The following is a 23,108-nucleotide window of genomic DNA, read 5'->3' on the forward strand; positions in this document are numbered from 1 at the left end:
GATCAGAAGTGACCTGTCTGAACTTTGTTGAGGAAATAGTGTTGTTAAATAAAACTAATTTCCTTTGGCTAATGTATTGTTAGAGGCTGCATGAATTCCTGCATGGATGAGACAGTGACACAAGGGTCTTGAAACTGTAAAATCTAAATAATGGAAAATAACATTAATTTGATATTATAATGATGCATTTAATGGAGTAATGAATACTGGTCTATTTTCATAATTTTGTACAAAATTGTGCATTGAATGGAGTAATGAATACTGGTTTATTTTCATAATTTTGTCCAAAAGATGTGTGTGAGTGGGATCAAATTAAATACTTGCATCATTCCTTTATCTCATTACAAGAAAACTAAGGGTAGTTAGTAATTTAAAATATCTGTATAATTTATTGTACAGAATTGTTTCTTTGAAACCATAAGAACCTTTACCTATTGAAATCTTTCAGACCAGGACATTGTATTTTAAGACCTATTTTAGATGTATGGCTCTCATAACTTCCCATTTAAGTATTGTGACCTTAAAATGATTTCCAGGTCTATAAAAATATTCAGGGTCTGTTAAGATCTTGAGTGTGGGATTTGGAAGGAGGTTATTAGGATTTATGTTCTTGACATGCAAACAAAAGGTTCTGAATGCAGTATATGGAGATCTAATGTGAAGCTTCTTCTCACCTGACTTTGACTTCTTTAAACTTTACTCTCTGCTTTACACTTAAGACTGGACTGGCTGTATGGTCAGTGGGTGAATTCTTCCCACCCTAATATAGTTGTTTTTTCTTTATTGATTATGCGAGTAACTTCAATGGTTAGTTGAGATGCTGGAAATTAGGCAACATGAAGCCATGTAATTATTATTTGATTTGTTTATAGCAATTTAAATAATTACTTTCATGAGTATTTCATCAGAATACAGTATTTATATGGACTAATTAAAAAAAACAATATCCAAAATTATGCAAAGAAGGGAGTGGATTTCAAATTATCTGCAGCAAATATAATACTAGGATTTCTGGTTCATTAATCTTGGCATGTATTAGAACTTGTTGCACTTGGTCCTTTTGACCTTTTTTCTGTGAAAGATAAAAGGAAGAAATTATTTTGCTGCTGCCTTCACAGCCATCCAATGTCCATCAGATCCAAAGCCCTCCAACACTGTAACAGTTAGTTTCTCATCTGGTTTAATCAGCCTGCCCCACAGGAAGCTTATACTGGCAAAGATAAGCTGCCAGTTCCTACCTTTGGGTGACAAAAAATATCTATCTCGTCTTAATCCTCTGCCTCAGAGCATTATCTGGAGTTTAAGGAGATCTCATGATATCTGACACAGTAAGAGGAGAAAAGCAGTGAACTCAGGGGCTGAAAGGCATTGCAAGAGCTTGTAAGGGTAACTGGGAGTTTGGAGAATGAGTGAATAAGGGAGAGCAATGGCACTCAGCCATGCACTCTTTGCTGCAGCTGCCTCCTTGGGATCAACTCCTCCCTGCCAAGGGCACAATGCTTTGCTCTTTGCTGTTGGATCAGACCTGTAGGATCGCAGAAAAGATGCTTGAAATACACATACATTTTATTCTAGAAAAAAGATAGAAATTAAGCCCACATGGCTTAAATGGGTTTACTTTTGCTTCTTCTTGGTGAAATCTAAACTCAGTTTCAGAGGTGTTTTCCTAGCTCTACAGATAAGCCTTTGGGAAAAAAACCTACCAAACCTGGCAAGGAAGACTTAAAACATGCTCAAAAATCAGCCTGAAAGAGTTGTTTTAATGGAGAGTGCAATGTAATCTGCAAGCACTTGTATCCCTACAGATTATGCACTGTATTACATGGTCTTATCATGTGCTCCTCCCCAGTTGTTCAAATTGGTACGGACAATACAATCATTTTTGTGATGTTTTCTGTAGGTGTCTTTCCAGGCTTGTCTGTTCTGTGCATTATTTTGTAAGCATTCATCATGCAGACTTCTAATCTGGAATTCTTCTCATCCTGTATCTGAAATGAAGAAATTGAAAACAAAACCCCAAAAACTAAATAAAAAAACCCAACAAAAACCAAAGCAAAATGTCCCACAAAGCACAGAAAACAGGGTATGTTTCAGAAGATGCAAAAAACCCTCAAACTAAACAAAAAACCAAAACAAAAGCCTTTGGATTTCAAGAAGTGAAACTAAACCTCACAAGAATTCAAAGTCAACTTAGCAACAATTTTAACTGGTTAGATGTTGCTCATCAAAACCATAGCATGCTGAAGTTAGCTGCTTCTCAATCTCCCTCCTTCGGGAGAAAAGAAAGGAATGTAGTCATTTAATACTCCTTCACAGAGAGCAGGAGGATGTGGAAGAAGAAAGGATTAATGAACACCATTCAACTCAGATATCCTCAAGGAAGTCCCACAACAATAAATTATTAAACATAAAAGCATAGCACCTGCTGCCACCAAGCTAATGTTGAAAATATCTTAAAAATAAGAACTGTCCTTGGGTATAATCCATTAATATAGTCTGCATCTAGAATTTTTGTAATTCTTCAGAAGTTACAGATTGGGCAGCAAATGCATTCATTACATTAAAATGCTTTTACCTGTATAAGGGATAGGCCTTGCTGTGATTCTGTAATGTTGCCAGTCCTCTGTTTATCTTTGTTCTGGCTGTGTGGCTCTAAATCAAGATAAAAACCAACTCAACATGAAGGAAAATAAAAGGAAGGTCATTTAATCACCACGTTAGCTTAAAATGATTATTGATTCCTGGAGGTGATGTCTAACTCTGCCAGAAAATCCATTTCAGTAATGATTACTGCCCTCTGCCTTATCTATTATACTGGAGGTTATTAAAAGTGGGAATCTCTAGGGAAGTATATAGCTTTAGACCACTAATATCATATTTAATATGTTTTTAACAGAACAGAGTTTCAGACTGTGCCCTTTAACCTACAAGCGAATCACGGAGAGTGTAGGTCTAATTATTATATATACTCCACTGGGATCCAGTCACACACTAGACAGATAGATAAATATCAGCTGGGACAAAGATGTATTGAACTCCTCATCACTCTAAATTGCCAGGTGCACACAGCTCTAGAAATAACATACTCAGAAAACTTACAGCACCCTTTTGAAATAGTTACTCAACTTGCTGTTGCACTTTACCAAATAATGTTCTCATCCTATGACACTTGTATCATGTTTTCCTCCTGGCTGGTCTCTCCCAATCACAATGATACAAACTTCTGTGGGAATAAACAATTGTCTGCATACTGGGACATCTGTCCTGCCATTATGAACACACTCTCTTGTGTGTCCCAACTCAACTAGATTGCATAACTAAATGCATAATGAGGGTAACAGGATAAAAACCAAAGCTTGAACGTTCAGAAAATTAGACTAGACCAACCAATCTAGTTGCCTTTTGTGATCCTAATTTCTTTCTTTATGTGAATCTCTAATTTAAGGGAAATAAAAACCAGGTAAGATGACATTTGAAATAGCATATTAAAATTATGTTGTTTTGATATTCCATGGACCAATTGGGGTTAATCCTAGAACCTTTTTGCCACCTGCTGTTAATCCCTGAACTTTTTTGAACCAAAGGATCTGTATTAACACTTCAAAATTTTCATAGATCATAATTTTTTTCTTATTATTTTAAAATTGGAAAAACATATTATTTCAAGAATCATTTGCAGATCTTTTTCCATGGAATTTTGGACCATTACTAATGAGAACGTGAGACTCCTTACCACAAGGCCTATTGAAAAGAATATTTTTTTTTTTTGTAGTCACGGAGCAGCTTTTCAAAAAGTTATTTTAAAGAAAAGTGTTCAAAAGAATAAATTACAGAAACCAATTTTTGAAATTATTTAATCTGACAGTATTTACAATATGAAAAATAGGTTGATAACAATAAATAAAAACCGTATAGCAAAACTCATGGCTGCCTCTTTATTTATAACATTATTTTATTTTCTGCCATGAACAACAGATACTGTAGATCATATCAGTGGTACTATATTTGATAAGAAGAAACGTCCAGAATCAATGACTGAAAAAAAAGTTGCAGCAAATTCCAGTTCAAAACTACTGCACATATCTCAGGCATTACAGAGCATGAGGCACAACAACTTTTAATTCTCTGGCATGCACTCCCTATAGCCTTGTGCGAGTTATTATAATATTTTTAATATTTATATAGATGTATATGTATGTATGTATATATATAAATTATATATACATAATAATATAAATACACAATAATATATGTGAAGCCTATTAATATTATTTTACCCACAAAGAATAGAAGGAAAATTACATGATTCTGTATTTGTTTTGATCTCATTCCACTTCACAAAGGGAAAAGATATTTGAAGCAGTCAATTTTCTCATCAAGGCATCCCAACTACAGTAAATAAGTGCAAATAAACTGCATTCTAAGACCCTGGTCAGATGAAGTGCCATACACACAAGGAACAAGCTCTCCAAAACTATGCAAAACATACACCAAGCTTTAAAAATGTTTTGTGTACAGAGTTGTGTTATGCTACTACATCTGGGAACTCAGTACAAAGCAATTTTGAAAAATTTTTGTCAGAAGATTTTTTTTTCATCTTACTGTTCTTTGCTGGGTAATTTTCTTTTGCCTTGATACTCCTGATATTATGGATTTTATACTTTTCTTAACTGATGCAGACTCAGAGAAGTTGCTGAAAAGCTTTTCAGTGGATTTAAAGAAATTTTGTATCTATCCAACAATCAATTAGGCCCTAACAGAGTCAGAGAAGGCCTGATGATTCCATTTTGAGATGCACAATTCAGATTATTGGCCAGACAGAGGACATACTACTTATTATTCAAAATATCATAGAAATTTGGTTTAAAATTTCCACATCAGTAGTTTTCCACATTACACAGAGTTGATAGATGTGATGAAACTTTATAAATACAGTGCATGAAATACTATCAAGTGTTTATGTTAATGGGTGTTCTGTGATTAACTTTAATGGAGACTATACACACACTGTATTGTAAACTTAAGAAAGGTATATATGCTCTTTAACACCCCACAACTCACAGTTTAATAGTGAATTATTTTATTTTTGAATTTCTATTTTTGTTTTTGGAGGCCCAATACATTGTTTATTTCAACTGTGCCTGTGGATGTTTTGATATTTTGATATTTTTATATTAATGAATACAATTCAATTATTTTTATGTGGTGTCAGTAATTCATTAAAATGCAGAGAGATATGTCAGCTATGCCACTTGTAGGATAGTACTGCATTTCCTGATTGTATTGAGTGTGAACTCATTCTTTTATTTTGAGCCATTATAAGTGGACTTGTATTGCTCACCACTAGGACATTTAGCAGGAAACCTGCTGTTGCTTATCATGGGGACCTCTGAAAGGAAAAAAGCCCACAAAACCAACTCTAGATTAATGTCCTCAATGTGTCACTGTCAGAGAAGCCAGCCAAACCACAAAGTACTTTTTAATGGAAGAAATATAAGTTATTTTCTCTTTAAAATACAGACATAAATATAATCATAAAAATGAGGAGAAAAAATTTTGATTCATTGACCAAAGCTGGGGTCAGATCCTCAGCTGGCATGAATTTGCATGCTCCATTACTGTTAATTGGATTTATGCTCCCTGAAGGCCAGATGTTCTGTTTCTTGGTGGTGAGTGGTTTCAGAATCTGTAAAAAGCAGGTTTTTACTTTCATATCCTAGTGGTTTTTTATGGACTGGATACCATTGTATTTGTTCTGGTCAGTCTTTTGCCATATTTAAACTGTGACATGGTTTAGACAATTATCAGATTGCAGACTTAGGTTTTATTAAATATTTAGGATCCACACCATTTTTAATTAAGCAATTCTTATGTTTGTCAAATTAGATTACTTTTTTATATAATATTCAGCTGTGAGTGCAAAAAAGATTTTAACTCTCCCTGATAGTTTCAACACTCATAGCTTCTCCTTCCTCACACTTCTGCTAACACCTTCATTCTCCTTGTTCTCTGTCAGAAACAAATATATTCCAGCCATATACTTACAGTAACTTTTTCATAAAGTCCTAAAATCTTATATACTATTTGATGACACCAAGAGCTTGGTGGCTCTTGTTGTTGTGATTTTTTTTCCCCTGAGTATAAAATGAAGATTGGATTGAAATAAACAAGCACATCCTCTACTACATATTATTTAACATAGTCTACCAATGAGATTGCTTTTTTGACCATGTCATACTGAATATTTTGTTCAAGATTTTATTAATCAGAAGTCCTGTGGTTGAGTTAGAAAATTGCAACTAATCATCTTCATTCCTGTAAGTCTCATGAATCAGATGCTATTAAATTTTTTTTCCATCCTTATCCTTTTCTGTGGAAGGAAAACAATGAATTATTTCACAGTATATGCTCTGATTGTAACTTACAAAGGGTAATAAATTATAATAATTTTTAAATAGCAAATTAGTTGTATTTTGTGTCTGAGATACTGAGACTTCTGCTGATTTAAAGAGAAAAAGGACTTCATTTGAGCATTGCCAGTAGTCAAGGGAGGTGATCCTGCCCCTCCACTCAGTCCTGATAAGGCCACATCTGGAGTGATGTCCCCAGTTCTGGGTTCCTCAGTATAAGAGAGACCTGGAGCTCCTGGAACAGCTGCAGCAGAGGGCTACATGCAGCTGATTAAGGGCTTGGAGCATCTTTCTTCTGAGGAAAGGTTGAGGAAGTTGGGCTTGTTCATGCCCAAGAGGAGATGATTGAGAGGGGACCTCTCAGTCATCAATGACTGTAAATCTCCGAAGGAGGGTGCTAACAGAATGGAGCCAGGCTCTTCCTGATGGTCCTAAGCCATAGGACAAGATGCAATGAGCCAAAACTGCTGCACAGGAAGTTCCACCTGAATATGAGGAAGAACTGTACTGTGCAGATTGCCCAGAGAAGTTGTGGAGTCTCCCTCACTGGAGATATTTGAGAACTGTCTGCACACAATCCTGTGCCACCTGCTCTAGGGTGATTATGCTTGAACAGGGAGGCTGGACCAGATGATTCAATGTGGTCCCTCTCAATCTGACCCATTCTTTGATTCTGTATTTAATTTTCACTTGGAAATCATATAAAAGTTGTAAAAATAAAGTTGATATCTTGAACTTGTCACTTGAAGAAAATACCACACAAGTATATACTTGAGGGGAGAACTCACATCAATGATTTCATTAATTGACAATAAATTTTATTTATTATTATTACTACTTTTATTCTAGGTAAGCATATACTTTCTTGTCTTATGTAAAATCACTATGATTGTAGCAGTGAATCAATTATTAATAGATTTCTTTTTCTTTATCATTGTTCCTAAATTTCTCTAATCTTTTACAACTGATTTTCCTTTTTTTCTCAGTATTGTAATAACATAAATGAGATAGTGCAAGTTATTGATAGCTCCCTTCTTATATCCATTTTACCTCTAAGTCCACCCACTGCCAGTGACAAATATAAAACAAATTTATTTTTCCATAGCTCCTCACTATCAACAAATGACCCATTTGAGATCAAATGTTCATTGACTTCTTTTTTGGGGAGGAAAATATGTGTCAAAACAAGCTTCTTTTTCTTCTTGTCACTTCTAGACAGCACAATGAAGACTAGAAAAACTCGTATATGACGGGAAACCTGGTGCCTGTTGAGCTGTGAAAAGAGCTGCCATTAGGAGCCCAAAATATTTCTGCCAGGTCAGCAAAGTATGAGAAAAGTTCCCATTAAGCACTTTATAACTATACACCTCTTTTTTCTTCCTTTCCCTCTCTCCTCCCCCTCCAAGCCTTTGATAGCCAGCAATTCACTTTGCTGGCACACACTGTGGCCTTTCTCAGAGTATAATTCACAATGTTTATAACTGTCATTTCAGTCTCTGTACTTTGAATTTTTTCATCTCATAGCCTTTCTCTTTTTCAGGTTCTTGTCACCCTGGAAAAACACTAGTGTTTATAACCTCCCTGGCTGCACTGACTGGCTGTGTCACCAGAGGTTTTTGTAGCATCCTTAATGACCTGTTAGGAAGAATCTTGTAAACATTCTGTCATAGTAAGTGTTAGGCTAAAAATCTGTTACCTTAACTTGTATCCTCAAAATATTGGCATATTAAGTGCTTGGCAATTGGCTGATGTGATGGGCTCAATACAGTAAATTCTTCAGATACTCTTTTTTCTTAGTAGTATTACTTTTTGCCAGAAAATGGCCATTCTAATCAAAGAATGGGTGTGTTATTAGGCTGTGAATTCTTGGGAGCTTCTGTGCTAAATATTTATAACTAAAAATATTCTCCAAAAATGGCAACATACATCTAGAATAAAAAGCAAAATGCTTTTTATGAAGTTTTGAGCAATATCCTAAATGAGAAATATAGGAAATTCCAAGCATTATGTTTTTATATATTCTGCCATGGGAGAATGTAGAAAACTCCCAACTCTGCTTTGTTATTTCAACAATAAGAAGTGTCTGAGGCATCTACAAATCTTAGCAGAAAATTGTATTTTCTAGCGCTAGTAGATTCTGTGTAATCAGTGGTGCTAGTCTTGCAATTCTTAAACTTCTCAAAGTCTTTGAAATAATTATGTGACTTTTCATAGTAATAATTCATAGGTGAGAACTAGGTATTGTTTAACTCAAAAAAGGCATAAAAAATTTAAGATGGTACATTTACAGTTTGTTTCAGTTTCAGTCTCAATTTTTAATTTCTGTCTTAGAAATCTGCGAGAACATTTGAATTGAAGTGTGATACTGGAAAAACATGAACCTTTAGGTAGAGTATCTCCAAGGTGCCACAATCTAGATAGTAAAATCTATCTTAGATAATATCCCTATATATATATAAATATGTTAATATAAATAAAGACACTATAAATATATGATGAGGTTTACACATTATGAAACAATGTTGATTTTTACTTACGTTATAAAAATTTAGGCTTATATTGAGAAAGTAGATTAAAGTTAACCTCTTGTCCCAAGGAGGTATTAGGATACCTGTCTGTAATGGCTTCAATGCACATAAATTGTGAAGAGTAAGAAAACCATAGCTATTACTTTGGCAGAAAATTGTGAGGCAAATCAAAGAAATTAAATAATTCTCTTCACTATACAGATTTACATCTCACATGGATTTGAAAGTCAGGAAGACAAGTATGTGTTCTGGCAAATGTTTCTTTTTTCCTTGGAATGAGGCAAAGGACTTGCTGCAAACTGATCACCAATTCACTGCTGCCAGGAGTGCATACTGGGTGAAATGGAGAAGTCCTTTGAGAAAAGGCTGGGATTTGTTTGAGTGAAATTGTAAGTGCATGAGTATTAGTGACACTGGAAAACTTAGTCATCTGGAAATCAGGAAATGAGTATCACCACTTTATTCAATCCTTTTCCCCATGCTTGGAGATATAAAGGCATATTGCTCCATTTTGCAGGGATCAAACAATGCTTATGAATGATAGCATCAAAGTCATGGTGTTCATGTCAAACAAGCACATACTGAAATACTTGAACACCAGGAAAAGCAGAAAAACACAGTGAATATTGGAATCCATCCTAGATAGTGTTAAATAATACCAGCCAAAAACTCTTAGATTTATTCCAGGAACCACTTCATGCTTATCAGCAAAAATGCAGAAAGCCTATCACAGTGGTCAGATGAATGAAGTACTAATGGGACAAAGCAATCTGAAATAATTAAATTTTTCAGATAATGCACAAAACATAGTTGAATGGATAATACTGTAACAGTATCCCTTGGTCCCCTTCAGTTCTGTATTCATACACATAAAGAAAATAACATCACCCTGCCCACACTTTCAAAGATGATTGTAGTCTAGAAATTTCCTCGACCATGTCTATTCCTCTCTTTCATCTTACTGGAACTGATTGAGGTTTTCATTTCCTTCATGAAGGGTGTGCACAAAATTATTTTTTATTGGACAACATGTTTTCTTTTAATTACTTGCTAAAAATAAACCCCCAAAAAGCAAAAGCTTAGATTCTAATTGTTAAAACCAAAATACTTATTCAGAATTTTAGAATATATTCAATGTGTGGGAAAAAAGTTGCCGTACCTCTGTTTACAGAAAAGTACAAAGATTGGTTTTGGAGGGAAAAAAAACCCAAAACAAATCAACACAAAAACAACCCTACAAGAGAAGGATGTATTTAGTATTTCAGTGCTTTGATTTTCAGATGTTTTTATTCAGTTACAGTATGGGAATAAATATGATATGTATAGACAAAGTACCTAACCTGATAATTTGTATGTGGTTACTTTTTGTGCTGTCAGTGATAGAATCAATCTTCTGGCTGGAAGAGAAAGTCATATATACCTCAGCATCAGTAGGAGGATTGGCTGACAGTTAAACTGGTAATGATATTTTTGAATTTGAGATGTAAAACCAGATAGATATTTTGTAATAAAAATGGTATAAACATGAATCAATAAAAAAAAATAGAGTAGTTTTGTGCTGATCCAGTTTGGGAAATCTCTGGAATTATGACTCTGTTAGTAATAAAAGTTCAATAATGCACTCAAGCTGGTGAAAGGACTAACAAAAATTATTTTAGGGGAAGTAGGATTCAGCTGCTTCCACTTTAGCTGTAAATTACAATTTTGTTTTCCAGATTAGTCATCTAAACTATTCCAAAATCAGTAAAAGTTCTTACATTAGTTAGCTGTAGATGAGTAGTTCAGATTACTAGTATAAGATTTCTAATATCTTAATATCTGAGATATAAGACTCACCTAAAGCCTACTTATTCTCTCTCTCTCTTTTTTTTTTTTTTTTTTTTTTTTTTTTTAAATCCCCAAATCATTGAATAATTTAGGTTGAAAGAATTCTCTGGAGGCAACATGGCCCTTCTGTCAAAGCAGGGCTGCATTACCTACTGCTCATCACCATCCTCACTTCACTTGAAGCAGTGAGATTGATATCCATGGTGGGTGTCTCTAGAGAGGTAATTTGGTGTATTTCTTTTAAATTCATTTTCAGATTAAGTTTCAAAGTTCCACACCTCACTCATTCAGTAAAAGCTGCTTCCAGGTACAGAAGAACCAACACAAACCAAACTTCACCTCTACTGGTTTAATGCAATGGCTTTTTCACCAGAACTCTTCCAGATCTGTGTTAAAGTTATCACTGGGCATGAGAACTGCCAGTAAGACATAACACATTCAGTTTTCTTCCTAAACTGAATTTTTTGACTGGCTACCAGAGAATGAGTACATGCATACAAAATTTTAAACACATATGCACACATATTTCTAATGTATTTATTTGAATATAGAACTTTATGGTTTACTTAAGAGCTAATAAAATTTTTGAAGTATGACTGAAACAACGGTCTGTTTTTTTTAACATGTAGTATCATTTTCAGGCAAGGCAAAGTGAAAGGAAAGAAAATGTATGTAATATGTGATTATGTTTCTCATTTTTATTTATTCTACATGAGAGGCATAGAGGAACACACAGCAGATATTTTAAACCCATCAGATAACCTCAGTCATTCTGATGCTCTGGAATGCCTTTTATGACATGTCTTCAAATCATCAGGCAGATAAAGGAGGAGATATTCTTTCATTGCTTAATAAAGGTTTTAAAGATGGAGAAAGATTGGTTTGGTTTTGAGGGGATAAAGAAAGACTGGTGAAATAAAATTAAAGGAAAAAGAATACAGTTCATTAGTGTCAGTATAAGCCTCTTCTACCAAGTTTAAAGAAGGGCTTTAACACCTTCTGTTGAATGAGGATTTAGCTCTATTTTCCCTTAGTGATTGAAAATAAGTAACTTGAGAAAACAATGAAAGTTGCTTGCTTCTTTTGTTGTTATTCTATCCCCATTAAATTATTCCTAATAGCATTTTAAAACAACTAAAAGCTGCAACAGTATATACAGAGCTTTAGTCTGGAAATATGTGATGATAGAACACCCAAGAAGTGTAACATGAAGTATTTATATTCTATTTTATCCCTGATTATTCATTACTGCTGACACCCTTTAAACATATTCAGTGAACATGGCAAAACTCATTTAGAGAGAACTGTAAATGAGTTCTCCTAATTTCAGCAAGAGTGTACATTTTGTTGGGAAGACTGACATTAAAGATCTTATACACAAAACCTCAGCTTCTTAAGGATGTCCCTTTGCACTGCACTCACTCACGTTCATTCTAACATCTTTTCCCCTCCAAGATTCTTTAACTTTTTTCTAATCATCTTCCATTCAACCTTTCTCCTCTTGTTGCACACTGAAGCCTTAGCCCCTAAAAGTCATGATCTCCTTTAACTCTGGCTCTGGTAAACTATTGAATAATCCTCCTTTCTGAAGGGCTTCCTTCCCTTCTGAATTGCTGAAGAATGTCCCTTCTTCTTTTCTTAGCATTTTCTGTTTCTAATAGTCTGTGCACTGTGGTTCCTCTACAAATTGAAATTCAATTCTCTGTGTCCCTTGCCTTCCTCCATGGACAGAAGCCTTTTGCTTCTGTTTACTAAAAGTTTTGACATTTGTCTCTTTCTGAGGGTGATGTCCTTCCTCAGTTTTCTTGTCTCAATTTCTTCTGATGAATCCTGTTATAAAACCTATTAATATAGATATAGATCGAATTCTAGATTTATATATAAATTTATACATATATGAATTTATATGTATACCGATAAAATAAAAACACATTGTAAATATATATTTTCTTGTCTTTATTCTATTTACAGGCTAAACAATAAAGAGAATAAAGGATTAGAGTTATTAAATATGAAATTAAATATTATTAAACTGATTGAAAGAAAAAAATCAGTCTGAATTTTGCAATCATGAAGTACATGAATTACCACCTAAAACAAAGTTTAGGTTGCAGCTGCTGACTCATAAAATGGTCAAAACACTTAAGGTCGTAGGAAGGTGTCTTCTGGAATGTGGTGTGGGGCAGTCCCACTAATTTCATTATTTTAAAGGTAGGACAAGAGGATAAAGGACAGAGGGAAGAGCAGGCAGATTACATAAAGCTAGAGAAATATGAAAAGGTTAATCTGAACCTAGTCTCTCATGAGACTAAAAGGAAGTTGTAAAAGATGATGTACTCTAGAAATTTGAAGAAATTAACTGGTTAAGTATGGTGAGATTGTTTAACTTAAACTTTGATTACATGAACAAGTAGCACAAATATAAAATTTTAAAAAACAAAACTCTAAGGGATTTCTTTATCAAAGGAAGTACTAAAACACATACAGAATAAGTCTGGTTGTACAGAGATTCTCATATCAGAAAATACACTTTTTTAAATTACTCAAGAGCTCATTTCCATTTGGGAGTGTCTACCTTTATTCATTCTTCTCTTAAAAGCAAACACGTTTTTTTTATTAGTTGGAAAATTAATAATTTTTTTATCATTAACTGACATAATCTCAATTAATCTGGGAGAAATGAATAATTATTCAAAATGGCATGAGAAATACTTTATATATCTCAAAATATATTACTCAAATTCATTACACAAGTAATTTTATGGAATAAAAAATAAAAGCAAAGACATCATTGTGATATATATTTAAATTCTTAGGCTATAAGTCAAAAATTATGGCTGTTCATCATGATAGGGACAGATGCATAAAACATAATTCTTGTATAATGATGATACTGTCATTTGTTTTGAATTTCAGTATCCTTTTTATCCTTGTCGGACCTCTAACAAGAGGAAATCAAGGCACAGAAAATATATAATGCATATACATAACAAGTTTATGAACATGTTTTGGGAAAAAGAACTTTACGTAATGCTTGTCTGGTGCTACTGTTGGGAATATCCAGCACTATCTTCCTCTTTTTTTTTTTTTTTCCAATGAACATAACATTTTTGGTTAGTCTGCAGATGAACTTGTTCTCAAATGTGACTGCGCAGTATGCAAATGGAGAAAAATAGAATAACTTTAAACTGGTTAGAAAAAGGAGATCCAAATGTAGCACGTAAACCAAGAAAACTAAATCACATCTATCAATTTTTATAATATTTTTAGATGCATATTCACCTATAAATCTATTTTTCCACTTAAATTTGGATCTATATTATTTCTGCTCCACACATCTTCTCTCTTCCTAAAACCAGTTGTATATAAACCCATCTTTGCATATCAAGAGTAGCTTACCCCATGCATCAAAACAAAGAAATGTAGCTTTGCACGGCTTGTAAAACATATGAAAATTAATCCCTCCACCTGCAAAGAGATTGCACAGAGCAGTCATATTCTGACTTGTGGAGATAAGTGTAGTTAATCAACACTCACACAAGAGACACGGAGCTTGTTGTTGCGTGAACACGTTAGTCAGGTATATCAGACATTTCTGTTCTTGTCAAGAAATTTGCACCGCTAATTTATGTAACTTGAAGCCGAAAATGAAACAATTGTTTGAATTTATATACACTGACTTTGAAAATGACATGTTCACCTCAAAATAGATTTCTGAGTAATAATGTAGTAGTACCAGTAAGTCTCCTTAAACTCTTGAAAGCATTGTTCTGATTTCAGAGGCCACACACTGCTAAATGACTAACTTCACCGGCAATGGAGAGTACTCTAAATTCAGGATTTATATTAAAGTAAGAAGAAATTACTTTTTGTATTCCTACTGAGAAAAGTATATACTTTGTGGTCTGTGTATATGCAGACAGAGAGAAACCTTTCTATTTTCCTATTCCTTTATGTAAAAAATTCCTTTTTTAGTTCCACTTATACAATGTCTTTCAAAAGAGTTTTTTTGTGACTGGTACATTAGCATATTATTTTTAGTACATGTAAACATCTGCATTAATTTCCATTTCTTCTTACAGGAAGAATGAATTGAGAAGTCAGATTTAAAGAATTTGTACTTCCATTCATGGGAAGAGCTTATTAGCTTTACAAATTAATTTCCAAGACTAACATTATTAGCTGAGACCCCAAAAAACAGGCTGAACTCCATTGACTTAACACTACAAAACAGAAGAGTCCCTCACATCACTGTTAGGATGAGATTTCTCTGCTTCCCTCTTGCCCAGAGTCTGGATTACTTAGAGCAAGGGGCTTTTAGGGGTATGCACTTTCATCCAGAATACTCCTTTTGATGGTATTGGTAATCTATACCCAAGTCAACCTACTTGGAAGCACCCCAAACTCTCAATACATATCTTACAGGACTGCTTCTGCTGTTGTATTCACACTACACTCTTCCAGAACTTTCCTTTAAAAGATTTTGTGGCAAAAAGTGTATGTATAATGATCTGACATTTCTTTTCTTGCTTTAATTGAAATGATTTATTGAGGTAAGCAGGTAAATGGGTACAATTTTAAAGGATTTTAATTAAAAAAATTAAAGTTTTTACAATTATGAAGGATTGTGGTTACTGAAATGCAAAACTGAGACTTAAAAAAGTTACTAGCAGTATCAAAAAAAAACCAAAACAAAAGTATGTATTAACTGGATTATGACTACTGCCCAAAACTTATCACCAAAAAACAGTGGGGTGCCCCCAAGCAAGAGGGCCACCATGGAATCACTGGAATATGGAGAGACTGACATGACTGGCTAGAAAATAAAATACTTTTAGTTAAAAAAAAAAAAGTCACAGGAAATGCATTTTTTTTTTGAGAATGGACCTACATTCAGAATCCTTTCAAGCTAAGTTTAATATTACCATATCAGCATATATAGATCTGCCCACAGAAGTCAACTTTTGAACAACTGATTCAAGATTACCAGTTGTTCAAATGAAATGTCATAAAAATGTTTATGCATTTGTCAGAGGTATAAATTAAGGACTAAAGGTGAGAATTTGAGTCCACATTTGCAGAGCACTGATGATGCTGCTATTGAGGTGCTGAATTTACATAGCTCTGTTACCTAAACTTGGAAAGTGGGACAAGAAAGAAAGGACTACAGATTTAGCACAATTGATAGAAAAAAATACTTCATAAAGTAGGAGAAACACAGAATGGACAATGCTGGATGAGATCACCGTGAGTCTTCTGGTCCAAGCTCCCTGTTCAAGCACGAACTGGATTGTACACAGGGCACTGCATTGTGTCCAGATGGCTCTTGAATGTTTTCAGTGAGGGAGACTCCACAATATCTCTGGGAAACCTTTTCCAGTGCTCAGTCACCTGCACATTACAGAAGTTCTTCCTCCTATTCAGGTGGAACTTCCTGTGCACCAGTTTCTGCCCATTGCCTCTTTTCCTATTGCTTGGCACCACTGAGAAGAGTTGGATCCATTCTCTCAGCACTACAGGCACTGATGAGGTCCCCTCTCAGTCATCTCTTCTTGAGGCTGAGCAAGCCCAGTTCCCTCAGCCTTTCTTCATGAGAGAGATGCTTCAGTTTCCTCATCACCTTTGCAGTCCTCCACTGGACCTGTTCCAGGAGCTCCAGGTCTCTCTTGTACTGAAGAGCCCAGAACTGGGCTCAGCACTCCAGATGTGCCTCACCAGGGCTGAGTAAAGGGGCAGGATCACCTCCCCATGCCTCCTGGCAATGTTCTTCCTAATGTATCCCAGGACAACATTGACTTTTTGGTTTTGTTTTTCTTTTTTGCTAAAAAGATGTTCGAGTCGCAGCATTAGACAAATGATGACAACTAAATGTAGGCAACTTTGTAAAGCATTATAGCTGGCAAATTGTGAAAAGCTGTCTTAGATTACATGTTAAAAAAAAGGAAGTGTAAATGATAGTACTTTGAGAAAGGAAACCAGAGGTCCTTGGGTTTTCCTCAAAAAATCAAAGAATTTCTCTCAGCATGTGATTTACAGAAGAGCAGTGTCACTTACTTTTGCTTTGCAGGGTACATTATAGAACATTTAAATCCAGTGATCAACCATCTTCTTCCCTTGCCCTCTTATTTTTCTCCCAAATCCCAGTTTTAAGATTCAGCTCTCCCTGAATGGTTGAGGTGAGCAGTTTATAGGTTTCTCCTAGTAGTTGTGAGGTGGCAAGAGAAGGCAAATATCACTAAGTTCAGTCATCTCCATATCTGAGCTCTGACCATGAGTGTATATTAAATGTATAAATGAACAAGGGAAATGAGTGTTCTAGTCTTGCATGCTTGCTTGTTTTCTTTATGAGCCAGCATTGAGCCAGATACTTTTCATAAGTGATATTTTTACTGAAGAAAATTGCAAAGTCTGCAGAGTTCAAAATAGAAATGATTTTTGCAAACTCACACACAAGCACATATGCATTTATAAATGTATATTTAAAAAGCATCAGGAACAATTTAGTCATGAAAGATGAGAGGAAAATTCTGACCAGTCAGAAATATGACATTATAAGGAAGTTTTATGAGAACAATTTGCAGAACAGTATCTAGCATTGAGTCAGGAACTAAAACATAAAAATACATGTTCTAAAAGTTGAGGGGATCACACCATTGTAACAGCAGTATGAATAACTACAGAAGTGGATTTAACTGACTGCTAAATAAAATTATCTCTATAACCAGCATAAAGAACCTGTGAACCCCAAATTCAGATGAAAATTGCATTTTAGCAAGTAGATTATAGGTACTGTATAAAAAGACCAACCCTTTCATAAATCTGCAACCAAAGGTTTCAGCAATATCAATAAACTGAAAATGAATGTGTCATGTGATAGTACATGATCAGAAAGCCTGGGTCAGGGTCAGGTTTGGTTGATTCTTATTAATAGTTTGAATAGACTTCATGTCACACCTGGTTTCTGGAGTAACCAAGGATAATGGTAACAAATGAATGAAATGTAATTTTATTATAAAATATTTCTGTGTTGGTCACTGCTCTTGGTGACTCTATAAAAAGTGACAATTGTGCTTATATCTCAGACTTTTTGTCTGAGGTATCACAGATGTAATTGAATTAGTTTTCCTGTAAAGCATATAGTTGAGACGGATCCAAGTTAAAAGAAATAACATATGATAATTTAAAATTCAATAATACCATAAGATGAGCATTGGTTTTCAATGATTTGACCAAATATCCACTCATTTTCTATATCTTATTGTAATAGTCAGTCAGTCTGAATTAGAGTTATTGTATGTTTGAATTTTTTTCTTTTGTCATGTTTTACAATAGACAGTCTTATATTTTATTATCTCCATCACTTAAGGTATTTTTTTAAATAAAGCAATTCAGCTTTATATGACAGAAATGAAAAACGCTTTTCAAACAGACTATAATGAAACATCTGACCTAATACAAAGCATGACCCCAGCTGAGGATTTTGTTTGGTGTTTTAAAGTATCTGACATATTTTAGAGATGTTACTGTCTTCAACCTCTGTATTTCCACATATTTCCATAAGAACTATTAAGTACTGTTTTGATTGTGATACTCTCTGTTTTAAAGTCAGCTTAATCATAAATGTTCAGATAACTAAAACATCTCTGCAGAGAAAAGCAGACCGAATCTTTGGTCTAGGACAGACAGTGAGAAATGGTCTGTGAATGCTAAATTAAGTGGTCATTCTTATTCCTATCTGATTTCTAACCCACGTGTGCATAAAGCTAAAGTAACAATGATCCAGTTGTAAGAGGGGCTAATCTATTTTGGTTTAGGTTTAACTATGGCAAAAGCAGGAGTCCAACATACTGTTCAATAACACAAAATTTCAACCTATTGAAAGATACAGCTCTCAGCCAAGAGAATGATTCTTCATCATGATTAAGCAGCACAATCAGACTGAATATCTTGTTCATCAGAGATTTCAGCAAAAGCAATATTACACCCTTAGACCTGAGGCTCAATCTACCATCAAAATTTTCCTGGGGCTGTAACAAGAGTTCAAGCTAAATTTCCCCTCCATATTCAACTCTGAAAGAAGATTGAGGCCCCTCAAGATTGCCTGTTATTTAGCATGAAGGTTGGCGAAAATGGGACATATTGGGTAAGAAGGAAATGATGAATGACTGAAGCCCCAGCAACCTTTTGCTGGTGCTGCTGCCAGTGCCTGGTGGTTTTACTGTAAGGACATATACCAGACCTACTGAAAGCAACCCAGTTTTTGCTGAAGCCAGGTGAGAATTAACTGTCCCTCAGTCTCAAAAGGAACCTGTTCCCTGCCCAGGGTGATGTAACAGCTTTAATGGTATTCTATCTATATCAACTGCAAATGCAATCTGTACCTGATGACATTTGGCTAGGGCATACATTCTCTTCCCATTTGTGGATACTTCAGTATGCCAGCGTGGGGTGAAGGATTATTTCCACTTTTAAAGTGCTCATCAGTCAGATAAAAAAGAAAAAAAATATTTTATTTTTCCTAAAAATTTTTATCCGGTGGCTTCTACATCTCCATGAATGGATAGGCATGAACTACACAAGGAAATAGTATCAGTGTCAGAACTAAGAAAGAAAAGTGAAAAGTAAATTCACTGGTTGAAATGCAAAAATTTAGCATGCATTAATTTAGACGTTAACATCATCCTGGTTATGGTTCAGAGATGGCTCCATTGAAATAGCTTCATACTGGGACAACTAAATTTGCATGGTCTTCTCAAGCGAGGACTGAGTGTTTCAAGCAGCATCTTGTTACTAAGTAAAACTTTTTCTTCAGGTGATACCACATAATGGGAATGTAAAATTGCTACTAGTGAGAGCATGTGAAGATCATCAGGCGCTAATGTTCCTTTGAATAATCTGGAATATTCCTGATGCAACACAGTACAAAGAGGGATTGGAAGATAAGCAGCTGAGTAGATACTATACAAGCCATGTGGAAACAGATCTTCATATTTGAAAATCAGTCTATGGACATCTTAAATTCCTAGCTAATGAATGCAGGATCAAACGTGACTGAATGGAAAACTGGAAATAAACTGCAAGGCATAAAGGCTGAGAAGAGCCTGGAAAATTCATAGATATAGTGGAGTTGAGGAAAGGCATTAGGAGATCATGCATGGGGATATAGAAGGAGAGTGGGTTTTCAGACTGGATTTCAGAAAAAAACCCAAACCAAACAACCAAGTAAAAAAAAAAACCCACAAATAAGAAAGGAAGGAATAATAGCTTGTTTTGGTTTGTTTTTAATAGCTGACTTTTTTAACAAGCTTCAGACATGAGAATCAGTTGTAACCAATTGAAGCTGTTCTGTGATATTATGCTATGCACGCACAGTGCTAGAGGCAAAGTAGCTCCAGTGTGAGCAAATTCTATATGCTGCTGGAATGTGCAGACAGTACTTATGGAGAATCACAAAGCATCTATACCTTTCTCTTGCACTCACTAATTCCCTACTTAATGGCATGTAGAACTAGGAGCAACGGAGGTATTTAGGGTGTTTTTGCAGTAGAAAAGTATGAAAAAATAACAGATATAAATTTTGTTTTGTTATTTTTTACAACACTTTGTAGCTTCCATTCTTTTACATATATTTGTATTTTCAATAGCAAAATTAATGTGGCTTAATCAATGCATTCTTTCATGCAAGAAAATATTTCTATACAAAACATTAAAATTTTTTCTTTTAAAACATATTTGTAGTCAAATTAAGTGGGAGGAATTACAAAAATATTTAAATAAAGAAAAAAACTGTATGTCTCATCAATTAATTTACATTTCCTCATGTGTATTTGAGTTATTTTTTTCTCCAGATGCTGTAATCATTACCATGAGAAGTTTTGAGTTTCATGTCTTTATTGTTCTTTTTTTTTTTTCAGAAATACCATGTATTATCTCCTTTAAAAAAAAAAAAAAGATAATAAAAGCTTAAATATTGTTTTCAGTGTTGTTTACCCTATGGATATGTAATAGTGACAATCAAGCATTGCAAAATACTTAACAAACTGCAAGAAAAAAATTTTAGGCAAAATAGGCTCTCACTGATAACAATAGGCAATAACATATACAATTAAACATGTGAAATAAACTTCTTGAACCTGCAAGCCCGAAAAAATTAAGTTCTGAAGATGCCAATTTAGCTAATAATTCAAATAGCAAGGTTGTGTAAGGGAGGAATTAGTAATGGTTGCCCACCCCCGCTTCCTCTGCTATTATCTCAGCTGGGTGTTCCAGTCAGTGAATGATGTGACATCTACATAAAAGCTGCCTTGTAGTCTTTTACCACTGGTTACTAAAGCAAAGAGCACAGGGAAGGTATATCTCATCTGGCCCCTGACTCCCTGCAGGTAATTTACTTTTGCCCTCTGACAGGGTTCAATCCTTTAATAATACAGGCAAACATTGGGTGAACACCTCAAGTAGTGCAGAGACAGGAAGAATTACTCTAAATTTAAAAGCCACTCTGACACTAATGGCTGATTCAACAGTGCAGAAGGAGACGCCCTTCCTCTTTCTAATCATGAGCTGCTTGGCTTCACTGCTTTATTCATTCACTTACCTCGATGTTTCCAGCCTCTCTTATTTGGTCGTGTTTGTGTGCAATTTCTGGCCCAGGAAATACAGTCAGCAAGAAAATCCTTTCAAGATCTTGGGATGGGATTTTGTCTCTGCTGAAATCAGTTAGAAAGTGCTGTGGGCTTTACTGTAGCTAGAAGCCCACCTTAGTCTTATGTGCATATGTGGTTTTGTGTGTGTGTGTTCAAACCATGGAGATAAAAGAACCACTTTTTAGTGAAAGAACTGTAGGGTGTTATTTCTATTTTCCATAGAAATAATGATTTGGTAATTCCGCCTAGAGAAGAGAGGTGGTGGGGAACTAACTCAAACTGTTTAAATGACAGGAATCTGCTAACAGCTGACACCCATTAGAGCATCATTTCCGACATACACAAGCTCACGAGTCACTATTCTCTTTTTACGATGCTCTTTCAGACTGTGCTCTGCAGCACAAAGCTACTGTACTTCAGCTTCTAAGTGCTGTCTGCCACTCTTATGCCACGCCATGGTGTTTTCCCACAATGGCTCTTCAGCTGCTTTGTTCCTGAGGTGACTGTTCAGGAGGGAGCAGTATAATTTTCAGTCTGGTGTCAGGGAATGTGTGTATAGCTATATGTGCATGTACATAATTACAGTGCCCACATGTCATGCAATTCCAACAGTGCTGGAAACTTCCTGTGCTGGTGGGTTAAAACTGAGATGTATGTGCCTGTTTAATGCCAGGGTCGTGTTGTTTTAGCTATGCACTCAATCTGGGTCTTGAAGGTGGAGAAAGTTGATGGGATGTGAAATACATTTAAAAAAAAAATAAAAGAATAACAGAAGATATCAAAAAAGAAAGCAGGAAATCCAGGTGCAAAAGTTGTACTTGCCACTTATTTTCAAGATTAGTGCCACCTTGCATGTTTTGTTTCTTGAGAAGAAGAATTTAATTTTTCTTTCTCTCAAAAAAGCCCTAAAATCCCCAAACAAACAAACAAACACCCACCACCTCCCAAAAAAAAAAATAAATAAAAGTTGATAGTATAGTAGAAAACTATAGGTATTTTGTTTCTTGGCAGCATCTTTTCAAATCTTCTTAGGTTTCTGTGCTGCTTTGCTTGTCATCTCATCTTGAATTTACATGTTTTAGGCTGGTGAAATGTGAAAAATCTCTCTAATCCCTTTGAAATAATTTAGTCCTTCAGACTCCAGGGAAAGCACCAAGAGCTGGGGTGATGGGTGGTGTTCTCCTCTTCTCCATCACCTAGTAGCTGTCTGCACAAACAACTCGGACACTTCAGAAAACCACCTTGTAAACCTGCTGTCCCTTGCAGAGGCTGAGCCCTTCCCTAGATGAGCAAAGTTAGGCAAAGGAGTTTCCTGTGGGGGATGGGGAGGTGTCTCCACTAGGTGGCACTGATGAAATGTGTGAAAATTCACAATTTGGCACTTTTGGTGTTCAGTCTTATTTTAATTTCTTTTTTGAGAATTCTTTAAAAAAAAAAAACCAAACATATTTCTCCCTGCTTGAAAATAAAATTTTGTTTTAAAGACCAAAGTTGTGGTTTTTTCAGATGTCGCAGCCTAAAAATATAAATTCTTCTAATGTAGAATTTACTTCGAGATTTTCATCAGCTACAGGGAAAAATATTCTAAAGGAGGAAAAAAATGTACTGGGACCTATATTAAATTCTCAATTTGAGTTTTTTTAGTTGCATTCTTTTAAATAATTATTTATTTGATTCTTGTTGACCTCCACTTGAAATCA

Source organism: Passer montanus, unplaced genomic scaffold (genome assembly GCF_014805655.1).
Source record: "Passer montanus isolate IOZ18808 unplaced genomic scaffold, ASM1480565v1 scaffold11, whole genome shotgun sequence".
Classification (NCBI taxonomy): domain Eukaryota; kingdom Metazoa; phylum Chordata; class Aves; order Passeriformes; family Passeridae; genus Passer; species Passer montanus.